Consider the following 17,818-nt stretch of genomic DNA (forward strand, 5'->3'; position numbering starts at 1 on the left):
TTGGACAATTATGTGGCGTGGGGATCCTCTTCTCCGATCCTGTCTGAAGGGAGTTCTATAAGTTTCCTGGACCTGTGTATCGACCTCTTGCTCTATGTCTGGAAAATTTTCTGCTATTACTTCCTTGAAGAGATTGTTGATCCCTTTGGTTTCACTTTCTTTTCCCTCCTCTATTCCAATTATTCTTAGGTTAGCTCTCTTAAAATGGGACCATATTTCTTCAATATCACATTCCTGCTGTCGGATATTTTTTTCTAGATTAGAAACTATGCGTTCATTTTTGGATTGCTCATCTTCTAAGAGTGAGATTCTGTTCTCCATGGGCCCATATTTCTTCAATATCACATTCCTGCTGTTGGATATTTTTTTCTAGATTAGAAACTATGCGTTCATTTTTGGAATGATCATCTTCTCAGAGCGAGATTCTGTTCTCCATGTGTTCTAATCGGTTGTTAGTGCTTTGAATTGAGGCCTTTACTTCATTAATTGCATCCTTTATCTCTTTTTGGCTCTCTCTGAGATCTTTTTGAAGCACCTCTATTATTTCTACAGTTATTTTCCTGATTTGATCTTCTAGAAATCTCTGATTTTCAGTTTTATCGGGTTCTGATGTTGTTGGGTTGTGGGCATTTATTGCTCCAGTATTATTCCTCTTTCCCATGATTTCAGATGTTTGTGCCTTCTCTGGGTTCTTCCCTTGGGTCACTATGACTTCACTTAAGGTGTTCTGGATCTTGAGTCTGTGGTATCTCAGACTCCACTACTTCTTTACTGGGTTTTATCACAGAGTCTCTGACCCAGAGAGTCGATAGAGGCTGCTTTAGACTGTGGGGGGTGCCAGGTTGCACGTTCTCCTATGGTGTGATATCTCTGCCACCGCCCCTCCCCCACTGGGTCAAGTCCCAGGGAGTACAGTACTGGGATTTCTCCTCTGTGGCCCGCAATTTGACTCACTGTTCTTGAGTAAGCAGATGTAGCTGTACTGGCCTCGCTGAATTCGGTGCTGCTGCCGCCGGTGGCAATATGGCGCCGCTGCTACGCCCTCGGCTGTGGGGCTGGTGTTTTTCTTCTTGGTTTTGATTTCCACTCTGAATCCCTGCAGCGTGTGCTGAGCTTGGCCACTGGGAGCTTTAGATGCTCTCTGCGCAGAGAAATCCCACCTGGCTGTTCTGCAGTGGCTCACCTCGGCTTGCTGTGAATTCGCCAGTGCCGCCGGCAGTATGGCGCTGCTGCCGCGTCCTCGGGCGTGAGGCCGGTTATCTCCTCTGTGGCTCTGTTCTCAGTCCGCTTTCTCTCTGGAGCCTGTTGATTTTTTGTTTCACTGGTGATGGTGTTTTCTGGCTATGAAAGGCGCTGATTTTGTGGTAATGGAGATTTTTTGTTAGCGGGGCTCTTAAGCCCCACTTTTCTCGGTCACCATCTTCCCGGAAGTCTCTCCTTTCTTTCTTACCAGAGAATATTTTTTTCTCTTTTTTTAAGGTGAAACTATCATACATTTCTTTTTTTATTTTTCAGAAAAAAATCTATCCTAACATGAAATATGAGCTCTAAATATCCAAAACCATCTCAAAAAAGAACAAAGCTAAAAGATGTACACTTTCTGATTTCAAACCTTATAAAGATACAATAATTGAAACAGTGTAGTACTGCTATAAAGGCAGATATATAAATGAGTGGAGTAAAATAAAATGCCTAGAAATAAATTCTTCCATATATAGTCAAGTTATTTTTGGCAAGGTTTCCAAGAATATTTGGTGAAGGAAATAATAATCTTTTCACTAAATATTGATGAAAAATAATAATTACATGAAAAAGAATAAAATTGGACCCTTACCTAACACCATATACAAATATTAACTCAAAATAGATAAAACACCTAACTGTAAATCTTAAGACTATAAACTTTTAGAAGAAAACCTGGGTCATGAAACTTCACAACATTGAAATTATCAGTGATTTCTTGGATATGATTTCAAGGGCACAGGCAAAAAAAAGAATAAACAAACCAACTTCCTAAAAGAAAATATTGTACATCAAAAGACAATGTAAACAGAGTTAAAAGTTCCTGATAGAATGGCATAAAATATTTCCAAATGCTATATCTGAAGGTATATTAATATTCCAAATAGAAATCCTTAAAATTAGCAACAATAAAAGCAAATACTACAATTTAGAAATAGGTAAAAGACTAAAATAAATAATGAATCTTCAGAGATAACCAATCTTAGTTGTCTGCTGGATGGAAAATCTTGTTTCTCTGGTTCTGGTGTGTATTACCTATTTCTTCTTTGTAGTTAATCTCCTTGAGTATTTTCTCTAGCACTGGTTTTGAAGACATAAATTCCTTCAGTTTCTGTTTTTCATGGAAGCTTCTTATTTCCCCATCTAATTTGATAGATAGTTTTGCTGGGTAGGAAATTTTTGGCTGGAAGTTGTTTTCTTTCAGAGTTTGGGATATGTTACTCCAAGCCCTTCTGGATTTCATGACTTGGTTTGGGAAGTCTGAGTGATTCTAATTGGTTTGCCTCTGAGTGTCACTTGGCCTTTTGTTTTTGTTGCCTTTAAGATTCTCTGCTTGGCTTCCACATTGGTCATTTTGACAATTATGTGGCATGGGGAACCTCTTCTCTGATCCTGTCTGAAGGGAGTTCTATAAGTTTCCTGGACCTGTGTATTGACCTCTTGCTCTATGTTTGGAAAAATTTCTGCTATTATTTCTTTGAAAATATTATTGATCCCTTTGGTTTCACCTTCTTTTACCTACTCAATTTCGATTTTTCTTAGGTTAGCTCTCTTAAAATGGGCCCATATTTCTTCAATGTCATATTCCTGATGTCTGATTTTTTTTTCTAAGTTATAAATTATGTGTTCATTTTTGGAGTGATCATCTTCTAGGAGCGAGATTCTATTCTCCATGTGGTCTAATCGATTGTTTATACTTTGAATTGAGGCCTTTACCTCAATGATTGCATCCTTTATTTCTTTTAGACTCTCTCTAAATTCTTTTAGAAGGTTCTGTATTATTTCTACAATTATTTTCCTGATTTGATCTTCTGGAGATCTCTGAATTTCTGTGTTATCAGGTTCTGATAATATGGGGTTGTGGGCATTCATTGCTCTCTTGTTCCTCTTTCCCATGATTTCAGAATTTTGTGCCTTCCATGGGCCACTACGACTTCACTTAGGATGCTCTGTATCTCAAGTCTGTGATAATCTCAGCCACCACTACTCCTTTTCTGGGTTGTATTGCAAAGTCTCAGACCCAGGGAGTTAATCGAGGCTGCGTGAGACTGTGTGTATGTGGAGGTGCCGGGCTGGATGTTTTCCCACAGGGAGCTGCAACAAGGGTATGTTAACTCTGCCACTGCTACTCCTTCACTAGGTTGGACTGAAAAATCTCAGACCCAAGGAGATTATCAAAGCTGTGCAAGTCCCTGGTAGTGCAGTACAGGGATTTCTCCTTTAGGGGCTGCAATTTCACTCATGGTTATTGTGCGTGCTGATCAGGAGCTGTCATGGGGTGTGGTGAACTCACTGTCGCTGCTGGCAATATGGCGCCACTGCCACATCCTCGGCCATGAGGCTGGTGTATTTCTTTTCTGGTTTTGAGCTCCGTTCTGAGTCCCTGGAAAGTGTGATGAGCTTGGCCACTGGGAGTTTTATGCATTCTTTGTGCTGAAAGAACTGTTGAATTATACCCGAATGATCTGCAGCTACTCACTTCAGCTCCTTGTTTACCTTTCTTCTCTGGAGCCTGGTGCTTTTAGAGAAGATGGTACCAGCGCGGCTCTGCCACCACATTGAAGGCTTGATTTCTTTTCTGGTCTCTGGTTGTTCTTCTAGTCTTTTTTTCTCTGTCCCTTGTGTTTACATTTTTTATTTCTCTGTTGCTAGTGTTTTCTGGCTATGAAAAGCACTGATTTTGTGGCAATTGAGATCGAGTTTTAGCAGGACTCATAAATGCTGCTTTTCTCGGTTGCCATCTTCCCAGAAGTCTGGGTCTTCTTATAGTTGACTTCTAGTTTCATTCCATAATGGTCTAAAAAGACAAAGGGAAATACGTCACATTTTTTGAATTTGCTAGTGCCTACTTTGTGACCCAGGATGTGATCTATTTTGGAGAAGGTTCCATGAGCATCTAAGAAAAATATAAACTCTTCTGTAGTTGGGTGGAATATTCTATATGTGTCTAATAGGTCCATTTGGTTAATGGTGTTATTTAGATATGAGGCATTTTTACTGATTTTTTGTCTAGGAGATTGGTCTAATGGTATGAGAGAGGTGTTGACATCTACCAGTATTATTTTATTGGGACTTACGTGTGACTTAATGTCACAAAGAGTTTGTTTTATAAATGTAGCTGTACCTAAGTTTGGGACATAAATTTTGACCATCATTATTTCCTTTTGTTGCATTGTTCCTTTCACCAGAAAAAAAAAAAATGACCTGCTTTGTCTCTTCTAATAAGCTTGGGCTTGAAGTCTAACTCATCTGATATCATAGTTGCTATTCCTGCTTGTTTTGATTTCTGTTGGCATGGATTACCTTGCTCCAGCCGTTTACCTTTAATTTTTTTTTTTACTATCTTTACTTGTAAGGTTTGTTTCTTGCAGGCTTATATAGAATGATTCTGGTTTTTAATTCAATTTCCACCTTATGTCTTTTTATTGGTGAATTTAGGCCATTTATGTTCAGTGTGATTATTGAGAGATTGTTTTTAATTCTTAACATATTGAGATTTAACTTCTTTTTGAGGTAGCATTTGTTCTTCTTTGCTTAGATTTTTGCTGAGTGGAGATTTTTGTTTCTCTGATTCTGGCATGTATTAATATTTCTTCTTTGCAATTAATCTCTTTGAGTATTTTCTCTAGTGCTAATTTGAAAGATATAAATTCCTTCAGCTTCTGTTTGTTGTGGAAGATTTTTATATCCCCATCTAATTTGAGAAATAGTTTTGCTGGGTAGAAAACTTGGGGCTGCAATTTGTTTCCCTTCAGCGTTTGGAATATGCCACTCTAGGCCTTTCTGGCTTTCATGACTTGGTATAGGAAGTCTGGAGTGATTCTAATTGGTTTGCCTCTCAATGTCACTTGGCCTTTTGTATTTGTTGCCTTTATGATTCTTTCCTTGGCTTCTACATTGATCAGTTTGACTATTTTGTGGTATGGAGAACCTTTTCTCTGATCTTGTCTAAGAGGGGTTCTATAAGTTTCCTGTACCTGTTTATCGACTCTCGTTCTATGTTTGAAAATTTTTCTGATATTGCTTCTTTGAGAAAATTGTTGATCCCCTTAGTTTGACTTTCTATTCCCTCTTCTATGCCGAACATTCCTAAGTTAGCTCTTTTAAAATGGGTCCATATTTAACTTTTATTATTATATAATGAATTTTTGTTTCATTTTACATTTTTTACTTAAATTTAATTTTATTTAATATAAGTATAGCTATTGCTGTCTTCTTGCATAAATATCTTTCTCCTTTTTTTTAGATTAATTCTGTGCATTTCTTTAAATGTCCAATGAGCCTATTATAGGTATCATATAGTTAGGTTTTATTTTTCTATCTTTTTGGGCCACTCTATGTCTTTTTACTGGATACTTTAATACATTTACATTCAAAATAATTATTAATAGTTAAGGACTTATTGCTAACATTTTGTTAATTATATTTTGAATTGTTTTATAGACCCTTTATTTCTTTTATTCTTATGGTATTTCTTTGTGATGAAATTATTTTCTCTGCTAGTTTATTTTGATTTTTTTTTTTACTTTTCATTTTGAGTGTATCTACTAGGAACACCCACTGGACATTTGTTGACTTTTAAGCTATGGAGGCAGGATGCCAATAATGTAACAAGAAAATGTCAGTTAAAAATATAAGCTAGAATTGTCAGTCTTACGGAGCTTTGTAAGAGATATAATGTGAGGGGTATTACTCAAAAAGGGTCTGATAAACAAGCCAGAGTTTCAGGAATAAGGAAAAATATGAAATACATCAAACTTTACAGAGATTTAAATTTAGTCTCAAACTTTCTCAGTCTTTGATAGACCATATATGTTCTACACAATTTAACTGCAAGATAGAGATAGAAAAATTTTCTTTGGAAAAGCAACATTATTCAGAGTTTATATGTTTTATATGTAATATCTAGCATTCAATTATAATTGAAGAGAATATCACACCCCATACTTAACTAAGATGTTTGACTTTTTAGAATTTAAATAATTTTTTCAATATGCTGAAGAGAGGAATGAAATGCAGAAGTTAACAGAGAATTGAGTTTATAAAATAATCAAATGGACACTTTAGTACTAAAATATAACATGAAATTAATAACTCAGTTGATGGTTTTAACAGAAAATTAGAAATGGAAACTACTTTTTCATTTTACTAATCCTAGAGAAAAAGATAATTAGTAAGCTTGGGAGCCAATTGAGTGGAAAATATTCAGACTAAAACCAGAGAGTACAAGAACTAAAGATACAGGAAGAAGTACAAATGACATATGAACATGTAAACATGTGTATAATGAGAGTTCCAGAAGGAGAGAAGAAAGAATATTTGACAGAAGCACTATGTGTAGAAATACTGGATGGGAATTTTACCAAAAGTGATTAAGAACATCGACTCATAAATTCAAGAAACTAACAACTTCAAGCAGGTAAACATAAAGTAAATCACATTAAGATACAACATGTTAATGTTGCCAGAAGCCAGATTCAAACAGAAATTCTTACAAGTGATGGAAGAAAAATACCTTCAAAGGAGCAAAGACAACCTTCAGATGATTATTCAATGGGGAGTAATGGGAAGCTAGAAGACAATGACATATTTTTAATGTGGCAGAAAGAACCCCAACTGGTAAACTTTTATGTGTGTTCTGAGATAAAATGAAGATGAATGAAGATATTTTTATTTTCAATTACATTTTTAAATTTATTTTTTAATTGGTGCATTGTAGTCATATATCAATCACATTGGCTAATTAGCCCTCATCCAGCCCCCATCCCATTCCCTCTCCCTCCCTCGATCCCATGCTTGTTTGGTGATTAACTCTGATACATTTGTTTATGTACCTCCTGCGTTTTAAAGAGGCTCTGTCCTCCACTATTCTATACCCTCTGATTGGTCACATTAGTTGCTTCACTATAGGGCCCTTTCTATAGCTCAACCTCTTCCTGTTGATTAGGGGAAGCATCTGATTTATATTTTCTGCGATATTTCTCTGTGCATGCCGAGTTGCAAGTACCGATCCCACTCTTGACAGCCCCAGTAGTGGCCTGGCTACCCGGTGGACTGATCCAGACCTCGCTGGCTCAAGCAGTGGCCTTGCCTCATGGGAGGCCCCAATTCTGGTCTTGCTGGCCCCGACACCAGCCTAACTTCTCAGCTGGCTCCAATCCTGGCCTCGGAGGCCACAGTATTGGCCTTGCCTCACAGCAGGCTCCGATGCCGGCCATTAGCCTCAGCACCGGCCATTGGCCTCAGAGGCCCCAGTAGCGGCCTTGCCTCCTGTCAGGCTCTGATGCTGGCCATTGACCCCAGCACCGGCCTAACCCCTCGGCAGTCTCCGATCCCGGCCTCGGGGGCCCCAGCACTGGCCTTGCCTCATGGCAGACTCCGATGACGACCTCGTTGGCCCCAGCCCCCGTCTAACCCCTCGGCAGGCTCCGATCCGGCCTCGGAGGCCTCAGTAGCAGCCTCGCCTCACGGAAGGCTCCGATGATGCCGGCTATTGGTCCCGGCACTGGCTTAACCCCTCAGCGGGTTCCGATCCCGGCCTCGGAGGCCCCAGCACCGGCCTTGCCTCACAGCAGGCTCTGATGCTGGCCATTGGCCCCGGCATTGGCCTAACCCCTAGGCTGGCTCTTATCTTGGCCTCGGAGGCCCCAGCACTGGCATTGCCTCACGGCAGGCTCCGATGCCGGCATCGCTGGCCCCAGCACCGGCCTAACCCCACGGCAGGCTCTGATTCTGGCCTCGGAGGCCTCCATAGCGGCCTTGCCTCACAGAAGGCTCCGATGCCAGCCACTGGCTCCGGCACCAGCATAACCCCTCGGCAGACTCTTATCCTGGCCTCGGAGGCCCCAGCATCAGCCTAACCCCTCGGCAGGCTCCGATCCCAGTCTTGGAGGCCCCAGCCCCGGCCTTGCCTCACAGCAGGCTCCGATAACGGTCTCACTGGCCCCAGCACCGGTTTAAACCCCTTGGTAGGCTCTGATCTGGCCTCAGAGGCCTCAGCACTGGCCTTACCTCACAGCAGGCTCCGTTGCTGGCCACTGGCCCCGGCACCAGCCTTACCCCTCGGCAGGCTCTAATCCTGGCCTCAGAGGCCCCAGTACCGGCCTTGCCTCACGGCAGGCTCTGATGCCGGACATTGGTCCCGGCACTGGCCTAACCCCTCGGCAGGCTCTGATCCCGGCCTCGGAGGCCCCAGCACCAGCCTTGCCTCACAGCAGGCTCCGATGCTGGCCTCACTTGCCCCAGCACCGGTCTAACCCCTTGGTAGGCTCCAATCCCAGCCTCCGAGGCCTCAGTAGTGTCCTTGCCTCATGGAAGGCTCTGATGCCGGCCATTGGCCCTGGCACTGACCTAATCCCTTGGCAGGCTCTTATCCCGGCCTCGGAGGCCCCAGCACCGGCCTTGCCTCACAGCAGGTTCTGATGCCGGCCATTGGCCCCAGCACTGGCCTAACCAACCCCTCAGCAGGCTCTTATCCTGGCCTCGGAGGCCCCAGCACCGGCCTTGCCTCATGGCAAACTCTGATGCTGGACTCACTGGCCTCAGCACTGGCCTAACCCCTTGGCAGGCTCTGATCCTGGCCTTGGAGGCCTCAGTAGCGGCCTTGTCTCATGGAAGGCTCCGATGCTGGCCGCTGGCCTTCAATTACATTTTAACAAAATAATCTGAAGCATTATTATAGGTATAGTTTCAGTTGTAAATTTGGGGTCAGTGCTTTTTAGTAGGAGGTGGGAGAAATAAGCATATTATAATGCACACAGAAAGACCCCTTGATGTGATATTGGATAGGGAGAAGGAAAATCTTTATAAATAACATGCAAGAATTAAAAACACAGCTTTCTAGAGCTACTGATCATGGCAGAGGAATTCACTTATCAGTCATTTCTGAGATAATTATTATTCAACATATACAAATACTTAAATACTTAAAGACAATTACATAAAGGATAATTTCAATTATTCAGAAAATCTGTATGTACAATATGACATTTTCTAATGAAGAAAAATAAATTAGATATTACAGTGCATGTGCTTTTTTAAAAGTTATGATTGCTGGCCATGATGACACATGACTTTAATCCCAATACTTGACAGGCTGAGACAGGAGGATTGCAGCAAGACCCTATTCCAAATACAAAATTGAAAAAAAAAGAGTTTTGGAAGAGATTCAAAATGGTGACTATGGGAAATAGCACATCTCAGGAGCTGAAACAAATAAAGTTCAGCACTCAGAAGGCAGTGTCTTAATAAACAAAACAAATATAGCTCAGGACCCCAAACAGATCCGAGAACCATGGCAGCAGGAATCCAGTAACTCTGAACTGCGGGATTCACTGCCAAGAAGCCCGAGCATGTGATGAACCTGCTGCAGACACAGCATGGAAACTGAATGATACACTATTGAACAACGAGTAGATAAGTAGATAAGATTGGAAACGGGAGAAATAAATTTCTGGAAATAAATGAAAATAGAGAAACAAATTTACGAAAATCTATGGAACACTAATTTTTTTTTTTTTTTTTGTGGTACTGGGGTTCCTGGAAACCCTTCTACCTCTGGGCTACACTCCCAGACCTATTTTATACTTTTTGAAATTTGGAAACAGGAACTCTTAAGCCAGTGCGGCTGGCTTTGAACCTGCCTGATCTTCCTGTCTCTGCCTCCCAAGCATGGGGAATACAAGCATGAGCCACCATGCCCGGCTTCTATGGGACACTTTGAAGGCAGTGTTAAGAAGAAAGTTTATAGCATTGAGTGCCCATATAAGAAGAACATAGAGTTGCCGAGTAAGCAACCTAATGACACAACTCAAGGACCTAAAAAAACTGCAAAAGTCTAATCCCAAAGCCAGCTGAAGGAAGAAAATTATTAAAATCAGAGAAGAAATAAATGAAATAGAGAACAAAACAGAAAACAAAGAAATAACAAAACAAAAAGCTGGTTCTTTGAAAAAGATTAATAGGATTGACAAACGCCTGGCCAAACAAACTAAAAGAAAGAGAAACTAAACTAAAATTATTAAAATCAGAAATGAAAAAGGAGACATCACCACAGACAATGGGGAAATTCAAAGGATTATCAGAAACTATTTTGAAAATTTATACTCCAATAGAATAGAAAACATGGAAGAAATAGATTTTAAAGCACATATAACCTACCTAAACTGAACCAAGAGAACATACCAAGCATAAACCATCCAATAGTAAGCAAAAAACAGAAACAGTAATAAAAATTCTGCCATCAAAAGAAAAAAGCCCAGGCCCTGATGGGTTCCCAGCTGAATTCTACAAAACATTCAGTGAAGAACTAATACCAATACTTCACAAATTGTTCCACAAAATCAAAAGAGATGGAATTCTTCCAAATTCCTTCTATGAGGTCAGTATCACATTAATCCCCAAACCAAATAAATATACCTCAAGAAATAAAAATTACAGACCAATATCCTTGATGAACATAGATGCAACAATTTTAAATGAAATACTACTATACAAATTCAAAACCACATCAAGAGAATTGTACATCACGACCAAGTTAGTTTTATTCCAAGAAAGCAAGGCTGGTTTAACATATGCAAATCAATACATGTTATTCACCACATAAATACAACTGAGAACAAAAATCACATGATCATATCAATAGATGCTGAAAAAGCATTTGATAAAATTCAACACTCATTTATGTTAAAAAAAACTGCAGAAAATTGGAATAGAAGGAACATATTTCAACATCATTAAGGCAATATACAATAAACCCAAAGCCAACATCATATTGAATGGGGAAAAACTGCAAGCATTTACTCTAAAATCAGGAACAAGACAAGGATGCTCACTATCACCACTCCTCTTCAGTATAGTCCTTGAGACTCCAAGAGAAGGAAATCAAAGGAATTCAAATAGGAAGAGAGGAATTAAAATTATCCCTATCTGCATATTACATGATCCTTTATCTAGAAGACCTAAAGAACTCAACCAAAAGACTTCTGGAGCTGATTAACCAATTCAGCAAAGTTATAGGATACAAAACCAACCTAAGGAAATAGGTTGCTTTTCTTTATGCCAACAATGAATTCATAATGAAAAAAAAATAAAGAAAACAATTCCATTTACAATAACCTCAAAACCGATAAAATATCTAGAAATAAACCTAACGAAAGATGTAAAAGACCTCTACAAAGATAGCTATAAAATATTCAAGAAAGAAATTGAAGAAGACCTTGGAGGATGGATAGATCTCCCGTGCTCATTGATAAGCAGAATAAATATCATCAAAATGGCCATTCTGCCAAAAGTGATCTATAGATTCAATGCAATTCCCATTAAAATATCAACAATATTCTTCATAGACCTAGAAAAATCAGTCATGAATTTTATATGGTGCTGGAGCCAGCCAACAAGAGTACGGGTTCTGAAGTGAGGCATGAGGATGAAGAGTTTTTCACCCTAACATGGGAGAGCCGCCAGCCTACTATCTCTACTGGTCTACCCCTGTTCATGGGTCAATATTCCTATGGGTCGACGACTATGCCTGGGTCAGTATTCTCTATTGCACGGACGCTCCTGGCCAATGCAGTTTCTGGGTCAATCTCATCTTTATTGTGCTGACGCCGACCTCGGGTTTGTTTTTCCAGAGGTATATATACAGCTACAGGTCAATCAACATTCTCATGCTACCACCACCAGAATACAATAAAGACCAAAACAAAACACATCATTACACATAGGCCTATCAGTACCCTCGTGTCATCACCACCTGATCCTCTCTCAGACCTCTTTGAACTTTCCATAACCCCAAACCTTGTTGACTCTGGGCGAAAGACAATCAGCTGAGTTAGAGACACCAATCTAGGGGAAGGCCTTAATGGCTCCCAACAATATGGAGAAAGAAAAGATCTAGAATAGCCAAAGCAATTCTCAGCAACAAGAACCAGGCAGGAGGCATTACAATCCCAGACTTCAAATTATACTATAGAGCAATAGTAGTAAAAACAGCATGGTATTGGCACAATAGGCAGACTGATCAGTGGAACAGAATAGAAGATACAGAAACAAACCCACACATCTTTAGTCAATTAATCTTTGACAAAGGGGCCAAACTCATACGCAGGAGAAAAGACAGCCTTTTCAACAAATGGTGCTGGGAGAAATGGATATCCTTTTGTAAAAAGATGGATCTAAATCTGTATCTCTCACCATGCCCAGGAATCAACTTGAGATGGATCAAAGACTTAGAAATTATACCTGAGACTGTGAAGTTATTAGAGGTGGGCATAATCTCAATACTACAGCATATAGGCACAGGCAGTAACTTTCTCAATAAGACCCCCAAAGTGCAGGAAATTAAAGCAAGAATTAACAAGTGGGATGGCATCAAACTAAAAGTTTCTTCTCATCAAAGGAAACCACCAAAAACCTAAAGAGAAAGGCTACAGAATGGGAGATCTTTACTAGCCAGGACCCAGGTAGAGGGCTAATATCGAGAATATACAACAAGTTCAAAAGACTCTACACTAGCAAAACAAATAACCCAATCAAGAAATGGGCAACTGAACTGAATAGACACTTCACAAAAGAAGAAATACAAATGGCCAATAGATGCATGAAAAGATATTCAACATCATTAGCCATCAGGGAGATGCAAATCAAAACTATGCTGAGATTCCATCTAACCCCAACCAGAGTGGCAAGCATAAAGAAATCAAATAACAACAAATTCTGGTGAGGATGTGGGGAAAGAGGAACTCTTTCACACTGTTGGTGGGAGTGCAAACTAGTTCAGATGCTATGGAGATCAGTGTGGAGATTTCTTAGAAACCTGAGAATAGATCCACAATATGATTCAGCTCTACCATTCTTGTGTGTATTTCCAAAGGGGTTGAAATCAGAGAACTACAGAAAATATGCATACCCATGTTCATAGCAGAACAATTTGTAATAACCAACATATGGAATCAACCCAGGTCTCCATCAACAGATAAATTGATTGCAAAACTATGGGGAATACATACAATGGAATTCTATTCAGCTATAAAGAACAAAATCATGGAATTCACAAGAAGATAGAAAGTTTTGGAGAACATTATGTTAAGTGAGATCAGCCAAGCACAGAAAGAGAAGAGACATATGTTTTCTCTAATATGCCCAAACTAGGGAGCATTGGGGATACCAGAGGGACTCCAGATAATAGAGGGGAAATCCCAGCAAAGCTAGAATGGAAGGATAAGAGAGGATGAATGCTGAGATTGATTAAAGGAGGAGCAACATCTGAATATGTGTAAAAGTATGAATATAGAATGGATAATCTCTGGACATTCAGTGTTGGGAGGAGAAAGAGGAACTGGGGGAGTGGGAGAGGGCACCAAGCACAGTCTAAATGTACATTATTTTCAATTTGTTCCACTTACAAATAAAAGTAAAAAAATACTGCAATAAATGTCCATCAATTATAACATAGTATTATAAACTAGTCTATCTCCATTAAACAAAATGATATAGGGCCAATTTTAAAAATGAGAAAGAGATATGTCTACTGTCCTGTAAACATACTGTTATATTGATATTAAAGTGTATAGAACATTAAAAAAAGAAAAAAAGGGTTTTGGGTGTTTCTTCGTGGTAGAATGCCTCTGGGTTCAATTTCCAGCACCACTGAAATAACAAAAGAAGAAAGAAAGAAAGAAAAAAGAAAGAAAGAAAGAAAGAAGTAGAGAAAGAAAGAAATAGAGAAAAACAAAAAGATGATAGACACATATAGATTGCAAATTATAGTAGAACAAACATTTCTGCATATACAATTAAATTTAAAGATATTTGGTACTTACATCCATAAGTGCAGCAGCATGTAATGGTTGCCACTCTTCTTACACACATACACACAATGTCTGGAATTCATTATGAGCCTGGATCCCAAGAACCAATAGATATCAAATAATTTTTCTCTTGATTTTGTTTTAGTATTTTTATAAAACTCAAGAGCCATTCAGGTTAGTGGCCATTTTTAAATATTAGTGCTTCAGTCAATGATTTATTCAACAGATATTGAATAAGCATCTACCAAATTAGAGATGCAATAGTAAATAAAAGTATGGGTAGCCTCTGATCTCAGGAATTTTATAGTCATTCTAACAAAAAAAATCATAGAAATAAGTGGCAGGGAGGAGAGATATCTGGCATTTTGAGAGTTTAAATAAAGGAATTTGGTTAGCCATGGAGATGAGGAAAGAAACGTTGTCCATTAGAAGAAGTGTGATTAGAGCTAAGCTCAAGGGGATCATAAAATAGAAGAGGTATGGAAATTATATTCTAGGCAGAGGGAATGTCAAAGACCCTGTGGTGACAAGAGGCATAAGGTAATCAAAAGGTCACAGTCTAGATGTTTCTTGATGTACATATACATAAGGAATATGAAAAAGATTCTGAATTATTTCATACAACAAACACCTTGTGAAATAACAGGTTTAGACAACCTTGGTTTACTAGAGCACATCATCAGGAATACTTTTATCAGAGATGTGGAAAAATCTGCTTTTGTTTTCTTCTAATTTAGTGAGAAATAATGGTATTCTGGATGATAAAAAATATGAGTTTAAGAAAAAGGTTAATTTTAATGTACCACTGATTTTGTCTTTTAATTAATTTTTATCGAGGCATTGTAAGTATATTTAATAGTGGGATTCATTATGACATATTTGTACATGCACATAACATAATTTGCTCATTTTCATTACTCAGTATGTCTTATTTCCTCCCCTCCTCTCTTCTCTGCTCCTCTTCCTCTTCTATACTGGTCTCATGGATCATCCTCCATCTTATGAAACTTGTTTTTTTACAGGTCTGGAGATGGAACTCAGGGGAATTTGACCTCTGAGCCACACCCTCTGCCATATTTTTTATTCTTTATTTTTGAAACAGGGTCTCACTAAGTTGCAGAGGGCCTCACTAATTAGCTGAGGCTGTCCACAAACCACAATTCTCTGGTCTCAGCCTCCTGAATGCTGGGATTACAAACATGCGCCACCACGCCCAGCTATGAAAAGGTTTTTGTATATAATAACCAATAAGATTAAATAAATAAAATAGAATATTTGTATATAACATACAAATAAAATATTTACAAATAAAATAAATTTGTAAAAATTTACAAATATAATAACCAAAAAGGCTAAATAACCCTGCTTGACAGATTGAATTAATTTTTTATGAATTGAATATTAGAGGAGGTATTTTAAAAATTCTACTATAAGTTGATTTCAGGATCCAAAAATTTCTACAGTGTTTATGTTGTAAAATTTGAGGCTTTTTATAAACACTTGTTTAAATGTATTTTCAGTATTGTCTTCTGTGAAAATTGACCTCTCAGCCAGCTATAGTGGTGTATGACTGTAATACTAGTATTGAGATAGGAGAATGAGATAGGAAGATTTCAGGTGTTATATGCCAGCCTTATCAATTTAGCAAGACCCTTAGCAAATTAGTAAGACCCTGTTTCAAAATAAAAAATAAGAAGGGCTAAAGGTGTATCTCAAAAGTAGAATGCTTCTGGGTTTAATGGCCAGTGCCAAAAAAAACCAAAACAAAATACAAAACACAAATGAACCAAAACCTAACAAACTTTCTGTCTCTAAAATCAAATATAGTTTTAGCTTTCCATAGTATAATTGTTTTTATTTGAGGAGAGTGATTGACTCTTTCAGATCAAGATAAATTGTTTAGATTTCTTAAAAAGAGAGGTGAGAGGGAAATATTTTAAAATGTCATTAAAATTGATTAGTTTGAATGTTGAATTTTCTGCAGTTTTAAATGCTAACCTCTTTACAAATAAATTTAATGTCTTCATGTTTTGAAATATATATTATACATTTAATAAAAAGAATTATAACTGATATTATCAGAAATAATAAGCCTGTGAATAAAGGAGTCATTTGTATGCCTATAGCCAGAAATAATGAATTAAGTAATTTGAGTACATGCAATACATTTAATAGTGAAAGTGATTTATGGATATTTCATCTTTCTGACTCATGATGACCTAGTGGAAAGGAATATATATTTGCTGTCATTTCTGCTGTCTTTTATCAGTTCCTACAGATGAAGATTAATATTTCTTGTTAGATATGGGGAAGGAAATGTGACATAAACTTCTTTGCAAATGGAGTATATATTAAAGTATACGTTTCTGTTTATATTTTGACAAATAACTTCTGTGTTACTGTACACCACATCTCATACTAGATTTGGTTTTATCAGTCAGGTTGGATTAAGTTTCCGCCAAATATGCAATTTTGTAAAGCTCTTAGCCACTAAAGTAATTATGTGTTTAAATAGATTATATATTTAAATATATTATAAACACTGCTTTTTAAATTTATTAACTTTTATTAATTTTGTGTACATTTCGAGAATCATTAACCCTTCCATTTAGAAGAAATATGAAAGATACTATCTTTTTTTTGTTTTATTTTTGGTGGTACTGGGGTTCCTGGAAACCCTTCTACCTCCGGGCTACACTCCCAGACCTATTTTATATTTTTATTTGAAAACAAGGTCTCTTAAGCCAGTGCAGCTGGGTTCGAACTTGCGTGATCCTCCTGTCTCCGCCTCCCAAGCGCGGGGATTACAAGCCTGCGCCATAACGCCTGTCTAAATACTGCTTTTGATATCTGAGACAAATTCTCTCAAATCTGATAGATGTATTCAAGTTTATCTCATTTTATTTTAAGAAAACTGAAGACTCAGATATCAGATTATTGAGTTATGTTCAAGTCATAGCATAATTCAGTAGATTTTTTTATTGGTCACCTTATTTTGTCATCTATATTTTTCTTTATCTAGTGTTCCTCCTATGACCCATTTTCTTCCTAGCTACCACATATTAGGTTGTGTGTGTGTGTGTGTGTGTGTGTGTGTGTGTGTGTGTTTTGGTGGTACTGGGGTTCCTAGAAGCCCTTCTACCTCCGGGATACACTCCCAGACCTATTTTGTATTTTGGAAACAGGGTCTCTTAAGCCAGTGGCTTCGAACCTGCGCGATCCTCCTGTCTCCGCCTCCCAAGCGCGGGGATTACAAGCATGCACCACCACACCCGGCCACTTCCACATATTAGGAAAAGCATCTGATTTCTTACTTTTTGTGACCCTTGGCATAATTTCCCCCAGTTTCATCCATTTCTTTATAAATGACATTATTGTGTTCTTCTTTATGGCTGAGTAAAATTTCATTGTGTCTATATCTTATAGTTTTGTAATCCATTAATTTGTTGATAGACATCTTGGCTGGTTCCAGAGTTTGGCAATTGCATGTCTCTGATTGCTAATGATGTTGAGCATTTATGTTTTCATACATTTATTGGCTATTTGAATTTCTTCTTTTGTGAAGTGTTTGTTTAGCTCACTTGCCCGTTTTTTTTTTTTGTTTTTTTTTTTGTTTTTTTTTGGTGGTGGTGATACTGGGGTTCCTGGAAACCCTTCTACCTACAGGGCTACACTCCCAGACCCATTTTTAAAACTATATTTTTATTTGGAAACATGGTCTCTCAAGCCAGTGAGGCTTTTTTTTTTTTTTTTTTTTTTTTTTTTTT

General features: G+C 38.3%; 1 protein-coding gene across 1 annotated transcript in view; it reads left to right on the plus strand.

Moving 5' to 3' along the window:
* The window catches only part of STPG2 (sperm tail PG-rich repeat containing 2), a gene marked incomplete at both ends in the record, with an annotated part of 526,196 nt that overhangs the window by 63,212 nt on the left and 445,166 nt on the right, over positions 1–17,818 (plus strand). The window lies entirely within an intron of this gene.

This window comes from Muscardinus avellanarius (genome assembly GCF_963383645.1).
Source record: "Muscardinus avellanarius genome assembly, chromosome: 6".
Classification (NCBI taxonomy): Eukaryota; Metazoa; Chordata; class Mammalia; order Rodentia; family Gliridae; genus Muscardinus; species Muscardinus avellanarius.